General features: G+C 39.2%; 1 protein-coding gene across 6 annotated transcripts in view; it reads right to left on the bottom strand.

Annotated features, from left to right (window-relative positions):
* Positions 1-19,881, bottom strand: part of ENOX1 (ecto-NOX disulfide-thiol exchanger 1) — a 380,823-nt gene that overhangs the window by 289,967 nt on the left and 70,975 nt on the right. For 5 of the 6 annotated variants that reach the window (XM_074815638.1, XM_074815637.1, XM_074815632.1 and 2 more), the window contains one exon: positions 11,602-11,672. The exons of the other annotated variant lie outside the window; for it this stretch is intronic. The gene's annotated coding sequence lies outside the window, so the exon portion shown is untranslated. The remainder of the gene's footprint in view (positions 1-11,601; positions 11,673-19,881) is intronic. 6 annotated transcript variants of the gene reach the window in all.

Consider the following 19,881-nt stretch of genomic DNA (forward strand, 5'->3'; position numbering starts at 1 on the left):
TTGGTCAAATGCACATGTTTGTTCATCCCAGGGCAGGAAATTCTCCTCCTAAATCAGTGTGAGAAACTTCATCTCCTTCACAAGCAGATGTCTGCAGTCCTTCCGTGGGCAGCCAATATGAACCAGCTAAAATGTAGATGAAGATACAGACCTCAAGAATCAGATGAGACATGCAGCATCTCCTATTTGAAGGCCAATGTTGCTATTTTGTAAATAACAATTATTCTATCAGATGATCCGTGGTTAAGATTGGCAAACAAGGGGAGAGTTCCCAATTACTTTTTCTTATACATTCAAATATGCTAATACAGCTCACTTACGGCATGTTGCCTTTTAGCTTTTTGAACTGTTTTGTTAATCTTCTGTTTTTGCATGCTTCCATTGTGGATTGCATAAGGATCACTTATTCAGTGAGGAGAAGGCAGGGAGGAGTTGTGAACCTCCATTAAAATGGAAAACACAAGCCTGGAATACTTCACGATAAGCACAGAGAGAAATTTGTTTTCTGATGAGAAATAAAACAGACCCTTGAACTTAAAAGTCAATGACAGAAAAAAAAAAAAAAAAAAAAAAAGATATGATTTATAGTAGTAAGTTATTCAGGAGTCAGTAATTTTTCAAAAGGATTAACAGAGCATATGCAGTATTACACATAATGAGATAGGATGAGTATGGGAAGCTCAATTTGCATGCTATTTAGATTCAACAGATAGTTAAACTGTTGATATCTAAAGTGCTGTTGTTGTGACAGTAAAGGTAGAGGTCTTGTACATCCTCTGAAAATTAATACACTTCAGAGAAAATGGTAAAAATTGCAATCCTTTGGTTATCTAGTGGGATTTAAACTATACAAGAATGGTATATACAAGATGGTCCTTTAGACGACTAAATTTCCTTCATATCATCAGGTCATGGGGGTTGGCTAAAAAAGATATCAAGGTAACTTTTTGAATTCAGATCTATCTACCTCTAGGATTCAGCCAGGAATTTAATGCCAAATGGAAAACAGTAGGCAAGCATGAAAGCTGAAGTAATTTATCACTGCTATCTTTTCAACAGATAAGCATTTCTTTGTTTGAACAAATACACATTACGGTACCTGAAAACAAAAATGTTTTGAACAACACAGCTTCCACTGGGCTTCTACATAATGAAATTTCAGAAAACATTCAGTATAAAAGTTTTGGTGCACAAAGAAGATTATTAATTTTCCTTCCACATGACAAATAGATAAATACCTCTATGCTAAACACAATTTTAAGTACCATGCACTATTCAGGTTCATATTTTTCAATGCTTCAGAAGGCACAAAGAGATGTACTTAAATTATTAATTTCTCAGCGTATAAAGTTAAAAATGCCCAAACAATTCAATTGAAAAACAGGTCAGATGATAAATAATAACAATTGTTTTTCCGTATACTGCCACTTACAAACCCAGTGTTGATATTGAAATAACCTGATTTCTTTCCATCTCATACATCATTACCAGTCATAATGATTTCTCCAATTCTCCTGCTGTAACCTCACTGTCTTGTATTTGTGCTGTCAGCAGTCAGCAGCAGCTGTATCACCAATCTGTGTTTCTTTTTGGTCATCTCGGTGATTAATCGATTGGAATTTAGTGTACGGCACTTTGGATGGTTTATGCCCCATTTTAACTGCTTTGGCTCAGCAAGGTAAACAAGAATAAAGAGCTATATAGTCCCTTCTCCTCCCCCAATGCTTATGAGGGAAAAATACAAATGACATACAAAATCCAGCTATCATGAATAACAAGAAATAGAAAAGGTGTTGTATTTGTACCTATCAGATAAAATGTACAAGATTCTAATATATACTCAGATGTTTTTTAAAAGCTGATAAAGGCAATTGGAATCTGGAAGCATTAGTATTAGAGGAAATAAATTATTACGTGGGTTTTCTCTTGTTTTCTCTTCTACGTGATTAATTAAAGGGAGCCAGGTATCTATCATGTTTTGACACTAGTGTCAGATGTGACTGCTGATACACTGATCCAACAGTCTATCAAAATGGAGAATTAAAAAAAAAGAAGCTCTAAGTAGAACTAGAGTTTATAGCAAACAAAACCATTGTTTGTACCAAATGTCTACATGAACCTTCTAAATTTTCAGAAAGATAGAAAGGCCTGATCAAGACTTTGCCTGCCACAGCTAGTGACTACTGGAAGGAAAAGGAGAGATGGGTTCTCTTAAGAGTAAAGACAAGCACAGACAATAAGGAAAAAGTATTGGAAAACTGTCCGTAGACAGTCTATTGGGGAAGAAGAAAAGTCAACAGAAAGGATCCTAGAGGTTCTTCACTGTGTTGTTGAATCTTCAAGGAGGAGAAAGAACTTACAAATGAATAAAGAAAATGCCTTTCGGAGGAAGGATGGATTTTATAATGGGAAGGAAGCCCCAAGGAAGACTGGGAGCTAAATGTGGAAGCCACATACAAAGGAAGTTAAATCAATGAGCGGAGAAGCAGCAGAAATGCAGTGTCTCCCCTGTTTTATTTCTATATTCACAAAAGCAACATAGAAAGTCACTTTGCTTTAAAAGGTAGAAGTCTAGTCCAGGCTAGCAGCCTTTACACATCTCATATGGTGCTAATTTCCCTTTTGCCCTGGGCCTCTAAAACTACTTAGTACTGGTATTCAATCTTTAAGGTAGAAGCGGATGAGTGAAGAAGACCATTCCTTTCAAAGTCCTTTTAAGACTTCTTGACCAGAGAACATCTTTCCTGCACGCTTAAAATCTTATAAGGATTCATAATTGAGCTTTTAGCTTATGCTCTCCAGAACAGGCAGGATTCAAGAAATTCAACCCATGGGCTGGCAAGCTTGTCATATGCTTCTTGAGATATTCACTACTTACAAGTGTGGCGAAGTGTACATTCTTCCATGGATGATAAACCCTTGCTCCTCAGGGAAAGACGATGAGAAGACAGTTTTTGGCCTAACATAACGCAGTTCTGCACACCTGAAGAGGCAAAGCCTGGCACAATCCCAAACCAGATTGCAAAGAGGCGAGAACACTGCTGTAAAGAAGCCTTCACCGAAGAGCAATCTAGGAATGACAGGTGGATGAATGGATCTATAGCTGGGTCATATCCACGCTAGAAGCAAGAAGTTCTCAACAATTTTTTCCATTCCAGATTTTCAGAAGGATAATGTAAAAATTAATGTCTGCTGAACTGTCGGCAAGGAGAACTGCAAGAAAGATGATGATGTGGCATAATGAGGTTACAAACCAGACAACAATATGTCTGCAGTGTAGGAAAGTTATATAATAATTTTCTGAGTTGCCTGTATCAACTCAGAGAGAAATGTAGTCTCTACCAAGAGAATGTATTGCAGCAAGTCCCCTCGCTGATTTAGGACGGTAGCGTTTACCTTTCCATATAAGCCATCAGAGAGACAATTGTGTATTGTGTAAATACAGTGGGGACATGGATTAATTTCAAACCTATCACATAATCTGATGAGATTTCCCTTGAGATCTCCTAACACTTTGCAGCACTGTGAGCCATTATTTCCATACTTATTGGAAATAACGTCTGAGCCCAGGCAAGGCACAATATTCCCAGTGAGAGCTGTCATGACAGCAGTGGAATTAATTCTTATTGTCACTGCACACATCAAGGGTCTTTTTGAAATTATTAGCATGTACCCCAAATAATATTCAAATCCATGATGATACAGTATACCATAAAACAGTATCATTTGGAGCCTGCTAAATTTGGACGTATCTTCCTTGCTACATATACTGAATGCAAGTCAGATTTCACCTGCATTTACATAAGCCTGATGCAACTTCATCATCTTCATTGGTTGAGCCCCTGGCTTACAACAGTATGGAATTGGAACTGGATCTGTGACATAACAGAAGTACTCAAGATCCCTTTAAGATGCAATTTATTAAGGAGACAGACCTTAATCACAATGCGCTGTGATGCTAGTTGGCATAGTTTAGAGGATGAGCAAGATGCGCTTTTTTTTTTTTTTATTGCAGTTAAATTTGTTCACTCTTATTACAGAGTTCTTTACCTATTTGAAATGTTCTCCAGCTGGTTGCTGTCATCAGATGTGGACAGATCCCTTTCTGCTTCACTATGAAACTAGCCGTGCTGGCATCTTTGGATGTATTGAAGACTCAGCTATGTTAAAATAATTTTTAGACTTCCAAGCCACTTTCCTGCAAACTTTTACCAAATATTTCTGGTTTATTTTTGCAACGAAACTTTCTCCATTTTTAGCTGATCTGTTTCTCTTACCCGATTCATACAAGGACACTTGTAAGACTGCAACTTGACACCATGGAAACAACTGTTTGGTCACTATAGTTGATGTCACTGAATGAATCAGGTAAGAAAATCATGGAAACGATTAAGAAAAAAAAAAAAAAACACAACACAAAAAATTAACAACCAACCTTGTAAACAAATTCAGTAACAATTTGGAACAACCTGGAAAGAAATGCTACTGAATGTGATGACTTAATTTCAGTTTTCAAAATTTCAGGGTTCTTTTAACTTTTTATGTTTCTCTTTGGATGGCAGGCACTGAGTAAAATCCAGTAAAATGGGTTCTAGCAAGCCCATCTCATACTCAACACCACATCTCACAATGAGATTGCTGCAGCTTCAAGCCCATCTCTGCCAAAACTTTCATGGGAAGCTGAGGCACAGCAGTCCTCTCTCCAAGGGCATGCTGAGACCTGACTTGTCCACTTAATTAGCCACTTAACCATTCTAGCCAAAAAAGGCTGAACATGCAGCTGCCTGCAAACAGCCTGCCATTGCCCAGCAGCTTTAAATATTTTATATATATCTTTATCTATGTCCATTTTCAGGACAGAAATAACCGTAGGCCAGAAATCTTTTCAGTTGTTGCATCCTACCCATGTTGATGCTACAGTGATGTCTATTTTATGGATCAGTGTCGATTTTCATCGGGATTTTGTAAAGCTTTGGGGGAGAAACCTTGGAAAGAGAGATACTATTTCATAATCCAGGGCAGCCTTTTGGACATTTACCCACAACTAAAGTACAAATGCAAGATAACCACATTTTTATTTAAATAATATATTTCTGTATTTAGCAGGAATATAAAGACATTTAAGACTTTGCAAAACTTACAAATTTCTTACATATTTCTTATAGCTACTAGGAACACACAGCTAAAAAATGCCATTCCAAGGTGATTCTAACTTTAGAAATAATAATAAATCATATTTACTGTATTACCTTAATGTCTTAATTTTGTCACATGTTGCATTAAAAGGTATCTTCAACTTTATTTCTCAAATATCATTGATAATGACTTAGAAGCAGCCACTTTCATCACTATCACATATGAAATCTCTGGGGATTAAACTTTAGGAGACACTTACAAAAAAGAAGTGCCTCTTTTATAGCCTTACTAATTAAATGCAACTAGTTTACTAGTATCCTGGAATTGCGGGTATTAAAAAAATATTAAAATCCCTGAGCATTTTTCCTTTGCATGTGATAAACGCTACAATCACTCTTTCCTTTTACGGAAAATACAGAGGAAATAATATTAGGTGACAGTGAATTTCATCGCAGCAGGTCGATTGAGATTGTCAGGATTCATTAGCATGTGTGTGACTGGTAAATAACTGAGTTAATTTTAGGTTGAGTGACATATTTAGAAAACTACGAATCACTTTATTTTGTGAATTTAATCAACCTTTGCTCTTCCCCAGATAGTTCAGCATACACCTGCAATATTAAGTTGAAACTGACTCTTTACTCTGCAGCCCTCACAAATACCAGTGGTTTGCAAATTTTCAAAACCATCAGCTGTATTAAATGCTGCCCTCCAACAAGGAGTTCAACACAAAGAAAGCACCATAATTACACAGAAAACAAAAATGAAAAAAATGAGAAAGCTAAAGAGGAGGCTTGATTCAACTGAAGTTTTAGCCAGATTTATGCTAAAATCTCAATTTTCTTTGTCTCTAAGAATAAAAATACTAAAGTCCGCAAAATGCCAATGCAGAAAGATTACTTCTCTGGAAACTTTCAAAAAAAATAGCTCCCATTGAAAAATTCAGTCAATCCTCGAATGCTTCTTTGCGACACTCTGTTAGCCCAATTAAATCATATTACAAAACCAAAAATTGCACTGCATGTGGATCTTTCAGTTCTGGATTCTGAAAAAGGCTGTTTTCAAGGGCAGGAAACATCTTTTTCAAAGTTTAGCTTTATTTGGAAATAAGTCAAAATTCCAAGCTAATATCATTTATTTTTTATCAGATGTCTTCTGATCTTCTAGCACAAAGTTTCTCTTAATTTCCAAAAGACGTTCTGTTAGCACTAGATTTGATATTGAACATGACAATATTTAGGTAACACAGTGGGCTTTATTATGTAAAATTTAAGCTGTGAAGATATGTGCTTGCAAAAAGCGCAATTACTCTTCAGTTTCATATTTTGAATATGCAAACAAATTGCTTGTGGATTACTGGCAGCTACAGCTTGGGCTCTGACATTTAACTGTTATTAATACGCGAAGCAATTAATGTAATTATAAATATGGAAAAGAAAAATATCAACACTATTTACATTAGTTAGTTACTAGGAGGTAAAATACTTTGTCAGCTGTAATACAATACAAATTGCTGCAAAGCTTTTAATACAATTATAACATACATATATTCAAAGCACTACAGTTTATATTCTAGGTCTGTCCTCCTGGGACCAATTTATGATACTCTATGCTGGGTATCTTGTCTTGACAAAATAATGATACTTCATTCCCGTGTTGCTACATTTGGCTACCACACACTTTATGCACGGGTAGGATCACAGGCCAAATCATCGCGCAGTGAATAGCAACACGCATTGCTGGGATGCACGAGGACGGGAAGCAGAAGGCGTGATTAGTATCTATACAGAAGGCACCACACATGAGTGTGCACCTGCCTCTCCAATTCGGAAACATTTTCTTCAAGTAAAAAAGCATAACAGAATCAACAGCAGATCATACCCGCTTGTTCAGTGATGGCACTGGTTTCTTGAGTGTTCATATTAGAAAGCCACTCGGACATTTACCCCTTCACCCCCTGCACGCATGGCATGTAGTGACAGGCAGCAATCCTGCAATGGAGGTTCAGGAGGTCTACAGAAATGATTCCTGCAGGTGACAGCCAGTTAGGTGAGTACTGTAAGGTACACAAAATATACTCACACCGTAAGGTGACTGTCGCTTTCTTAAATACCCAAAGCCATTAAGCCATTTTAGCAGAAAGACTGCCTTCATTCTACTTCATTTTCTCGCATTTGGAGTTAAATATGTGTTCAGAACTACTGGTGTTATAAACAGTAACCAATCTTAAACACGAGTATTTCAAAGATACTTATTAGTGCTTTAATTTTTAAGCCTGACAGTTGCGTAACACGTTACTAACATCCTCAGTGAATAGCACTGTGTGTTACTTGGTAACATACAGCATGTTTAGCAGTGTGACTCAGCCATGACCATTCCAGCGAATAAGAAGTCATTGCTCCCAGGTTCTCAGGTACCAAAGTGTCGTCCTTGTAATCACCTACTGTAAACACACATTTCTCTAGCACTGCAAAGGGAGACAAACCATTGCAATGCCAAGCCAATTCAGAAAAAGGAAATAGTTTTAACACGTAACTTCTTTGCATAACTTTGAAAAATAGAAGGGACAACACAGCAGAGATTCACATGACTAAATACAATGCAGTGCCTAGATGGGGAAGCAAATTAAAAATGAACAGAGAACTGCTAAAAGCTGACACCTTCTCTAACCAAACCAAATTGTTACTGCCCAGTCGATACAAGCTGGTGCAGAGTCGTGCTTTATTTCTCAGCTGCTCCATGGGGCTGATCCAAAGCTCACCGAGAGCAACACAGTCCTTTTTGGATGAAGTCTCAAGTAAGAACAAGAATAGACAAAACATCTGTATGTAACTCCTAGCTCGGGGCTGGCCTAGGGCTGTTGCAACCTCAGCTTTTTGCTGGAGCAGCCTCAAGGCTGCTCCGACTCCCTTCCCCGCGGGCCATGGCCCCGAGGAGCAAACACAGCAGTTACAGCCCACTGTTTCATCCACATTCCCCTTTCCTCTGAATGGAGCTCCCTTGCTCAAGTACTCCAGCAAGGAGCTTTTTGAGGAAACGGCCGTTCAAACCCGGCACTATCTGCTGTGGCATACAACTTTCCTGGTTGTAAGGGCAGGAAAACAGCCACCCTGCACCTCCTGAGGGCTCTTGTGAGTTGTACACAGCTGCAATTCTACCAGCCACCTTCCACCCCATTACGTCAGGCCGTGCAACACCTTGTGTGACCCAGCTGCAGGGGACAATCAGGGGACTGCCTGCCTGGTGGGCGACCGCTGCACGGTGGCAATTGACAGCAATGCCTGTGCAGCAGTGCTGAAGGACTCCATGCCCAGCATGGGAGCTTTGCTGTAGGGTCAGAGGAGGCACAACCTTTCCAGCTGAACTTCCCGGCTTCTGCCTGCTTGTCACAATTCAACATCACTTTCTGTGTTTAATATCTCAGATTTGCATGTAGTTTAAAAAAAATAAGTTGGATCGTGTCAGTTATTTCTCTGAGGTTTCAGAACATGAACTTTGCAGTTCTTCTGACGTTTGGCATAGGCTGCCACAGATGGAAGACAGATATCTGTCCGCCAACGTTTAAAGAGGACCAGATTTTTTTGTTTAGAAATTTTAGCTGTTTAGCACTCCCAATCATACAATCAGCTAGACCAACCCTTCCCTCCATAACAAGTGCATACACAAACAAACAAGAGAGACCATTGCCTGCGCAAGATTCACATGCATAGAGACATCTGGGGTGCATTGGGACTGCCTTGATGGTTAGTTTTGGAAAGAAAGGGGCCAACTTTTTCTAACCTGGCTTGGAAAGCTCTGAAATTCACATACATTTCTGCCAAAAGTGAGCTCATTTAATGAAAGGGAAAGAAAACAAGGTTGCCCAGTAGCCATTTAAGTTAACGTCAGCCGGGAAGATTTGCTATTTCTGAGTCTTTCCAACCCAAACACTGAGGAAAGTTGCTGAATTGGTGCACACTCTTGCTAAATCAGCCATGCTCCTTTCCCAGCTGATGGCTGCCGATTTAGACTGACCTCAAATCCTCCAGCTTCCTCCCCCGGGTTACAGTCGTTCTCTGATATCGCACCTGATCTTTCACAGAAGTTTCCACACCTTCCAGGCTCATCACAACAACCCTTCGAGCATAAGCCGAAGCCAACTTGACACAACAGATTTCAGTTTTCTCTCAGAGGCACACATATGCCACAAAGACTGCAGTTCATCACCTACGCTTTTTAAACATTGCTGAGCACGCTCAAATGGGATAGCGCTTTTGCAAACAGGGCAGTGCTGCTTATTTTTGTTCACCCTTTTTTTCTCTTTTAAAGTAAAAAGTTGCTTAAAGCAAGTCTGTTTGATGTTAAGTTCACAACTTATGCTCAATGGGCTGTCTTGTGCTATGTCCAAAACCAGCACAGAAACACTGTCACCTTTTCCTGGAATCCTGTGCACAGCCTGGGGTATGGGTTTCCTCTTCTGCGCCAGCATACCCTGAGCCTGAATACTTCAGGGCTTGAAGTCTTCTTCCTTATGCAGAAGGGTGGTGCTACTGGGTGGTGGCTGCATGACTGTGTGCATGCAGGGAGAAGTTTCCAGGAGCAACGGAAAGTAAGTTATGCCATAAAAGTCCTACAGTCCTCCTTTCTTCCTTTCTGCATGATGTCTTGGGAAAAATTCAGGGAGAAAATGAACACTGACAACTGACAGGCATTGGGCAGTGTCTTGAGGAAAGCAGAGAAACATGCTACCCCACGGACAAGGGCATGGATGGCGGAAGGGGAGAGGACAGACGGCTGGTTTGCTCCCAGATGGGGATTAGAAGTTGCAGGTGAACCAAGGCCACATGACCTACTAATAGCAGCAGCTTCCTGCTCAAAATAAGAAGCAGGTTCACACATTTGTTCTCCAGTTCGGTTCAGACATAAGCTGCAACACAGATGTTCACAGGGCACAAAGGGGACACCCAACAGAGCTGGCTGCAAAAGAAAATTTACAGGAATGACAGCAAGTTGCCTTTTACAGCAGGCTCTCTAGAGAGGCAGTAAAAGGGAAGCTCATTCTGCTACTATTTTTTTCAGAAGCTCCTCCTTTGTAAGATCCCACTGCTGCCAACCTCCAGAGACTGAAAATGAACTAAAAAGAGGAGGAAAAGGCAAAAAACATGGGAAAGCAAAATAAAGGAGCAAAGGAGAAAACAAAGCAGAACAAATGAGACTGAAGAAATGCACCACAAAGAGGGAATAGTTGAAAAGGAGAGAAGTGAAGGCACATCCATAGATATGAGAAATATTAAGGAAACATCAGATTACATGCTAAGATCTTTTGCACAAATTCTGAAATCACTGTTAGACATAGGATCCTCTTACAGGCCCAGACACAGTTCACTGTGTGAACATCCAGGAGATCCAGTAGTAGGACAATCATACATTAAGTGATCCAGGCAAGTACCTGACCCCATACATAAAATGGAGACAATGGTTCCTCTCCAGCTTTTGCCAAACAACAGGTGAAGCACACTATGAAAATATTTTGCATTCTTATTTTTATAGACAAACAACTTACTGCAAAAACCCATTTTTGTGCAGGGGTCCTCTACATCAAAAAAATGGTCCTGGATTTTAGAAGAAGAAATCAACCTCTCCCCCATTACAAATTTCTTCAAAGTTTCTCATACAGATCAAGCTAAGTTCAATTGTTACATCCATGTACTCAAAAAACCATTTCCCCTTTAGAGCTGAGACTCAAAGAACTGTATATGTCTATAAACTCTTCAGAAAGAATAAAACCTTCAAAATCTTCTCTTGTTTCTCTTTCTCCATTGATAGGAACTCAGCAGAGTTTCAAGCATCATGAAGTATGACCTGACTTTTAAAAAAGAAATCACCTAAAAATTGCTTCGTTATATGCAAGAATGTATTTCTGAAACTGCCTAAATATTTTCTGTAAATGTTCCAAGTGAGATAGTAGCTTCACTGAAATACTAGAGAAAATTTCCAGGACCTTCAGTGTACCCAAGATTTTGACCTTTATGGCCATTTTCTTCCCAGTTTTTAGTCACATTCATACCTTTACTACCTTTAACAGTTGCAAAGAAAACCAAAGGAAACACAGACAAAAAGACAGTTAAAGCACAGCCTCAAGTATGGGGGGGGATCAAGAGTAGAGCTACTTTTTCCGACTCACTGATTTTACCTTCAAAACTTCTTACTTGCTCATGGAGACTCATCTTTGTGTTCACTCTGAAGTCAAATTTGTAGGTTTGGCTACACATTTCTGAGTAACTGTGAGCATCATACCCTTCCCAATTTCTGCCACACAAATACCACATGTGTTATTGAAAATTCAGCAAGAAAATATCCATCATACTGTCCCATTCATGGCAGTTGAGATTTATCAAGAGCTTTAAGAAGTTCAGCAATAAACTGTCAACAAAACTCACACACACTCCATCCCACACAAAACATGAATGTATCCATTACACATACCTATTTATTGAAGATACTCTCCAAGTTTCAAGCATATAACCAAGAATTGCCTCAAGTTCAGAGTCCAAGATCTGAAAAGGAGATAATATATATTTTTAAACATCACTAAAAGTATATGGCTTAAGGATATAAAAGAAAAAAATTTATTGTGCAAAGTTACTATTTATAAATGAGTTTATGAGCTAGTTCTTCTAAAGTTGTGCATCACCTGAGATATGTTGTGGGTGCTAACAATAATGATATGATAATTTTTAGGGTATTAAATTTAAGATATATAATATTGTATAGATTCTTGGGCAACTTCTACATATGAATTCAAAATTAGTAGAAAACTCTGAAAACACACCAAACTTTCAAATAGCAATTTTGCTTGTCATGAAAGAACAAAACCAACACATTGAATATGCAAAATTGCCAGTGGCATACCAGAAAATATAAATGATTTAGGAAACCACAAGCATCCATATGTATACTGAAGCAATCGTCTGCTTTTAGTTTGCAGCAAGACAGTGGCATGAATAGGGAAACCACATAAAAATCATGGATATCATTATATGTATTACCTCTTTGTTGTCCAAAAATGCTGAACATGGCAGTTCTGCTACAGGTGTGAAATTCTAGATGTATATTTTTGTAAGCATATGTATAACACCTAATCACAATTAGTCCCAGAGTCTCTGTAAATTTTCCTGGTGATTCTTGCACAGTAACCCTGAGAATAATGCAATTGGTAAGTCTAATGTGCTTAAGAAAGCAAAAAAGAGGAGGAGAATGCATCAGGAGAAAGAAACAGGCTCAGCAGACCAAAGAAAGAGACAAAGGAGGGAAGAAAAAGAGGAAAAAATAGTTCATGTGTCCAAATGAACTCGGTCCAATCTTTGTTCTGGGCAATGACTTCTGAGATGACCACATGAGCTTCACTGTCGTGAGTACATGCTGTATTAAGTATCTTTGTGGCACCATTAGCATCTTTGAATTCTGCAGCGGAAAACACTGTTTCACACAGTGCTGCCACACTGCCACAGCTCTTAGAAGAAAAGAATTAAGAGTCCGCATTAGAAAAAGTCTTGTCTCTTTCATTTCCCCACAATTTTGCCTGAGCTTTTGCCTGCAGCTGCGCTACTGGTACCCACCACATGATTCCCAGTGCAGGCAAAGTGAATCACCCCAGCAGAGTTAAGACGAATCAGTTATAGAACTGCCTATACCCACTATGCATCAATGGTCACCTGGCTGGGACCACCCATGTTCTCCAGCTGAAGAGCAGGCAATTTCTTCTCCAAAGGCTCGGCCCACCAAAGGAGTCCTAGACTCCCTCTGTTCCCTTCTGTGAGTTGGTAATTTTCAAGCAGAGAGACAAAATGTAAATATCAGCATGGATAATTATTTCACTGCTCATTTTTTTGCAAGATAATCAGACAGAAAGATAAGGGTCGCTCTGAGAAACAGAAGCAGTATTTTTATCCAGCAATTGCATGAAAGATTCTGCCAATTCTTCTTACAAAAGCAACAGTTCATTGATTTGTAGCTGCTGCCTACTTTCATGTGCAAGAACAACAACTACAGAAATCCCTCACTGGTCTTCTCTACATATTTTCAGGCAATGTCTATAAACATGACAACTTCTGGGATTATTTATTCCATGAACTATGTTGCCATTCCTGCTGTTGATGTCAACTGCAGAGAAGTCAGGCTCAGCAGCTCAGATGCCCACACAGGGGCACAAGTAACACCACTACATCTCTGCCGTTTGCATCTCCTACTCAATTCCCCAGAAGAGGTTTGCACAATAAGGCAGAGAGAAATCACAATGCGAATCTCATTCAAGTTAATGTGAAAATCAGCCAAATATCACCTCTAAACAGTGGGAGCTATTTACTAGGTAATACCAATAAAACACTGCAAGTTCAGAGGCTGTCCAAAGTTCCCTTTATTTTCTACAGTAATGTCCTCCATTTTTTCTGCATGTCCCTCATCAGTTAGCCTTGTAACACCTTTTCCACACAGAATCATAGAATCACAGAATATCTCGAGTTCTAAGAGACCCATAAGGATCATCGAGTCCAACTCCCTGCTTCTTGCAGGACTACCTACAACTAAACCATATGACTAAGAGCATCACCCAGATGCTCCTTGAGCTCTGACAGGCTTGGTGCTGTGACCACTTCCCTGGGGAGCCTGTTCCAGTTGCCAACTACCCTCTCAGTGAAGAACCTTTTCCTAATGTCCAATCTGAACTTCCCCTGATGCAGCTTCATTCCATTTCCTTGTGTCATGTCACTGGTCACCAGAGAGAGGAGATCAGCACCTGCACCACCCCTCTTGAGGCATTCCCTAGGCTGTGCTTTCCCCTCTTACTTATTCCACTCACCTCTTACATGCTTTTATGGCTGCCCATTTTATCTTCACTTGCAAGGCCTCTACAGATGACTACAAGCACTCATGTTACCGCACCCTGATACGAGTTACCACCCATCAGCTGAAGCACGTTAACCTCCTAAATGCATGCTGTTCCCTAGCTGTAACATCTTCATCCAAGTGACCTTCACAACAGGTAGTAGATTCCGGGGACTGAATTGTCAGGTCCAGCAAAACTTGTGTCATAAAGGTAACCTTCAAAATACCAACCGGGTGTAAAATTCTACTAATGCAATAACACATGAAATGATATTGCTCAAAGACACATCTCAAGGGATTGTTGACCTGAGAATTTCTTGTGACATATTTATAGAGAAACATTATGAATTATTGCATGGCTGAGATAACTCTGTGACAGAACGTTTGCAGCCAAAGATAAGAACAATTGTATGTAAGTATAAGCACACGATTTGCTGTGCATAACATTAGCGGTGTTTAATTTAGAAATGACCACCCATCTGACTGTTCCAAAAAACTTCATAGAGTTGCTAAAAGATGACAAGGAAAGTTTTTACTTGTAGCACACTTTCTATCTTTAATAACACCAGCTGTCGCTTTTATGAACACATCATGCCCTTCACAGTTATCCCATATTCTGCAAACACCGAAAAAACCCCAAACCCTCCCACAGTTATTAACATCTGCTTCATTTACTGATTCTGACAAACTGAAGGACAAAGGCATGATTTAACAGATTGCTCTGCGTAAAGAAACAATGCAGTTCATGAAAGGATTCATCAAATGCCCCTGTCAGAATGCTTTACAAAGCACAGCTTAATGAACGTATGCAAATTACTATAATATATAAAATGCCTGATACCACTTCAACAAGTAATGTGCTTATGAGATCTATGTAGAATGGTAAGATGGATCAATCTAATTTGTCTTAGAAATAAAGTGATTTGATTTCCTCCAGATAATTTCAATCTATTTTTTTTTAATGCCTTGTGGCATGACAGCAGCGCATTACATACAATGAACCACCGCTTTAGACCCTAGAAGATGTGATTATTCAATAGAAAAAGCATTCAGCAACAGACAAACTGGAAGCACACTGGTACACTTCAATATTTTCTTTCAATGTTTTGACATGCTGGCATTTTTAAAAAATTGTTATTTCCAAGCCTTGCTGCATTTAAACAGCTCCTATTTTTATTGCCATTGCTTGATGTGAGGTTGAAGCCTGAGTGTAAGTCAGGCTGATATTTACAGCATGAGGAACTGCTCAGATATGAAAGCATATCAGAAAACAACATGCATCCAGGATGATCACTGCTGTTGCTGTTTACAACATTATTGATCTAGAGATCTGATCATTTTCTTTTCATCAAGATAAGGAAAGAATGGCTTATGAGCTAAAATGATTTTCGATGAAAAAACCCAACATTTTCTAGAGCTTTTTTCCCCCTGACAACTGAAAAGTTCTTTTCATCAACTTACCTAAAAAAAAAAAAAAAAAAAAAAAAAAAAAAAAAAGCATTTTCAGTGTTTTCTCAAAGAAGCTAAAATCCACAATCACCATTTATGAATTTATGGAAAAATAAATAGAACTTCTGTAATTTTTTACTTGGAAAAAAACACATGGAAAAGAACACAACATAGTAAGTGCATCAGAAACCAGAAGGTTCAGAGTTTCTGGATCTTGGCTTTACTATTTAGGCTGGGCAGGTGTGAAAAAGAGAGAGGACTGTGAAGTACCATGATTATCTCCTTTTAAAGACCTTTTTTTCTCTGAAAACATCTGTCAGAGAAGCCTAGGTACAGCTAGTGATGCCTTGGGGCTGAGATGGATTATATCACTGTTTCTGCACTCTTTATTTTTCAGTAGAGGTGCTACTCACCCTTTGAAATAAAGTCCTCAGACCATCATGTGTACTAACATAAAACTGATTCTTGATAGTTTATTATTTTCCACCACTTTCTTACACCTTCAGCACCCCCCAGTCATGCACAGACTATGGATACAGAAAACAAATTGTCTGGCTTCTTCATGTTCCCAGTCACATTGCTCTGGAGTCTGTGATGGACAAGGTCCTGAGTGCAGTTTGCCAGTTCTTTTACATGCTGTTTATTAGGTCTACAACTCTCCAGCTGGTGGGTGTCCATCCCATTCTACAGAATTCAAGTTTTCATAGGAAATCAAAGGAACTCTGATGCCGGGACTGCAAAAGGAAAACAAACAAACGCTCCCTAAGTAACACTTTCTTGGGTGGTTCTTGGTTACAGTATGCTAGGAAAAGAATCCCTGATGTAGCAGTCTAATAGATAAACAGTTTCAGCTCTTATATCATCCGTTATATGTTTCACATTACTACAGAAGTAATTGCTGTTACTGTCAAAGCTAGACACAAGTTTTGATCAGTGCCTTAGGCAAAATTACTAAGTTGGGCACTACTTGGTGCAGGATTCTCAAATATCTGCATAACGGGACTGCAGTTTCTGCATTGAGAATTAACTAAACTATAAAATAGGAGTCCAGGTTGAAACACCACGTCAGGAATGTATTTTGATGTCCTCATTTTAAAGGCATTAACTTGTAAAATTCCTTCCATTCTATTACACTGAATATTCAGTATGTGCCAAGCACTGTGGAAAATGTTTTTATTTCTCTGCAAATGAATATACATTAGAGTGAGTGCTTATAAGGGGTGATATCTTTAACACTTTGTATCACTTCTAGATGCCAGTTAGCAATATTTAACAAAGTAGACTGTTCTCATTTTTGCTTTTTCTTTTTTGTATTCAAACTTGCAAGATGGTGGGTTCTCCAGCTTCGCATTCAGTCAAAGACTGAAATCGGGGAATAAATGAACATGCCAAGCCTTTCTTTATTATGCCTCATTTCTCAAAGTAAGTCACTCAGGCTCCATCATTATCATCCCTATTTTAAATCTGTTCTTTTTAACATAAATCCGCAAGTATAGAAAATGTCTCCCCTTTTGACTGTACATCAAGGCCAACAGATTCACAGTTGATGTAGTTAATAAAGGCAAATTAAGGAAGCTCCATCTAACACCTCCTCTCTTATCTCCTGAACCCATATGAAAACATACTAATTATAGTAAGTAAAATCAAACATTCTAACTTTTCCCTGAAATAGGGAGGAAATTACTATTCTTGGGAGTCAATCTTCTTACAGCTCCCTTAAGATGCAACATCTAATAGATTTCAGGGTGAAAAAGGAGCCTCCTGTACAGATTTCGGTTTCAGGCTAATAAAACAGCTTCAGTAAAGTATATTAACCTGCACACCATCATTGACAAAATTACAGTCACACACTGTGCGCAGTGGAGTGTGCTATGTGAAAATACGATAAAATATTTTCTTTAACCTGCTATTTTTTTTTCCATTGGGGACATCAGTGTTTAAAGTCATGGCACAGTGCTTTAAAAGAAATAGGTGGCAAGTGGAACCAGTCCCCTCAGTCCTACATCCCTAGCCGCTAGCAGATTCCTGCCACCCATTGCAGTGAGGGCATTCACCCATCACTGTTACAGACAGAGGTATCTATAATGGACAGCAGCGTAATCAATAACAGCAAATGGTTCTGGGACTATCCTGAACTGACAGTAAAGTAAACTAGAAAGTGAAATTCTTTCTTTGATTAGCTTCTTGGCAAGCTAGCATAAACCCATGTTCCTTGCTGAAAAAAAGAAAAATGAGAAGGTTTGTAAGAATGCAGACCTTTTACTACTCAAAGAAAGCTAATTTCTAATGGCTGAAAATGCCCTCTTTCCCTGACCTGTGGGAAAATGCAAGAAAGGACTCACTGTTCTATAGTCTGTCTCAAAAGTAGCATCCAAGGTACAAAGACACCCAGCCTGAAATATTTCTGTGAAAGTACAAAGTATTGAGCAACTTTACTGTGGCAGGCACTTCTGAAGGGAAAGGGTCTTCACCTGCCCTGACACAGGCAGAAGAGGCACACAACACAGCCACCGCTTTTGGTTTGACAATGAGAAGCCTAAGCTACCTTGCTGCATCTCTACAGAGGGTGTGAGATATGCAGAAACATGCTGCCATCACTGCAGCCTAGAGGTTGGAATAGGAACTCCACAAGGAAGCTTTGGGTTTTTTTCTTTTAAAAGAAAGGCAGAAGCACTAAGCTGCACTATTTCATGCCAGTGAAAGCCTGGGTAAGCAGCTGAATGCAATAGATGCAATAAATCTCTAACCCTTCCCTTTTTTAACTAGTGATAACTGCTGGGAAAACCCTGTTCAAATAATCACAAGGAATGTAAAAAGGGATTCCAGTAAGTTGAACATAGATCATATTTTTCACAGTAAGACCTATGAGGGCAACGTGGGTAAGTTCAGCATGCCCATGACATTCAGTTGTCCTGAAATAACATCTAGCACCACAACATCTGAAGATTATGATACCTCATTCCTGCATAAAAGGACGAATCATTCAGAACTAGCCACGAGTAACATCCAGTTTCAGAAATCACAGGTGAGAAAAAAAACATAGAAGAAACATGAGGACCATCATGTCCTACTTGTAACAGACACCCACTGTAACAGGGGCCAGCTGTAATTCACAGGTGTTTGCTCAAATTATTTTCAGCATTACCAAGAAGAAAGGACAACATTCCCTATTGTCTCAGAAGTAAATATGAAAGCTGGAGCTGTGATGAGGAGCAGGATCAAACAACTTGAGAGGAGTCTAGGAAGCCTTTCTAAGCAGTCAGTCATGCCTCTTGCTAATAGTGGAGGACAGGCACCAAGATGTCATTCTCTGAAATGTCAGAAATAATAAGGAATATCTCATCATGATAAGTATTATTAGCAGACAGGATAGTGGCAGAATTAGTTCACCACAGTGATGATAAAATAGAATTAGGAAAGCAGAACAATTTTAAGGAAAGGTAGCTAAAAATACCTGCCCAACGCACACTCCTCCCAGTCCTTCTCATCTCCAGTATGATGATGCTTCAAAGTTAAATGTCCCAACAGATAACCCTGTACTCTGTCTTCTACCATCAAGATCAAGCATTGTATGCTGTGGCCTGTAGTCTGCAAGGGTGGTGTGTCTGTACGAATGATGAGGATAGCTGCATTTTGTTCCAGTTACTGAGAATTAGGAGCAGAACCTCATTGCCTGGCAAGCTTTCAGCACAGGCTTCAGCTGGGAAAAGTCTGGGTACAGTGCTTGGGCTGTAGTATTGAAGGAATATACTACTCAGAACGACAAACTGGGTCTTGCCTAGTTTCCTGATCTTGCTTTGTCCACGAGGACCGCACAGGATCTGTTCCAGAGACACATGCACACCACGCAATACTTTCCTAACACCACTAACAAAAGACCAAGACTGATGTCCCAAATGTTTTTGGGGAAGGCAGCTGACATCCCCAACATCAAGGGTCTGGCAACAGCAAGATATTTACACTGACCTCTCAGACTGGGACCTTCTGGCATCTATCAGCAAACAGCAGAATCCACCAGCTGCTGGATTAAACATAAAATAGGTGATAGTGCAAACACATAAGCAGTGGCCAGTCTCCTTTCTAGCCCCTTTAGTAACACTATGACTTCATATTGCATGCTTATTTTTTTTTAACCTCTGTAAATGCTTCTATGCAGTATCACAAAACCTTCCCTAAATTTACCAAATTCTGTCTTCAAGTTATTTTGGTTTTCTACTCAACTAGTGCATTTGGAGTTTTTTCCAGAACTTCACCTCTTGGGATGTTTGAAAAATTTCTTTTAATTTTCAGTCTAAATTCATTCCAGACTAATTAATAAACATATTATCTTGTGTTGATATTATCCTTCAATTTCAACAGCTCTCCTCCCTCCCTCGTGTTTGCCCTCCAAAGATATTTAGAACAAAGTTTTTTCCTGCATATTATATACAAATT

This window comes from Strix aluco, chromosome 2, assembly GCF_031877795.1.
Source record: "Strix aluco isolate bStrAlu1 chromosome 2, bStrAlu1.hap1, whole genome shotgun sequence".
In the NCBI taxonomy this organism is placed as follows: Eukaryota; Metazoa; Chordata; class Aves; order Strigiformes; family Strigidae; genus Strix; species Strix aluco.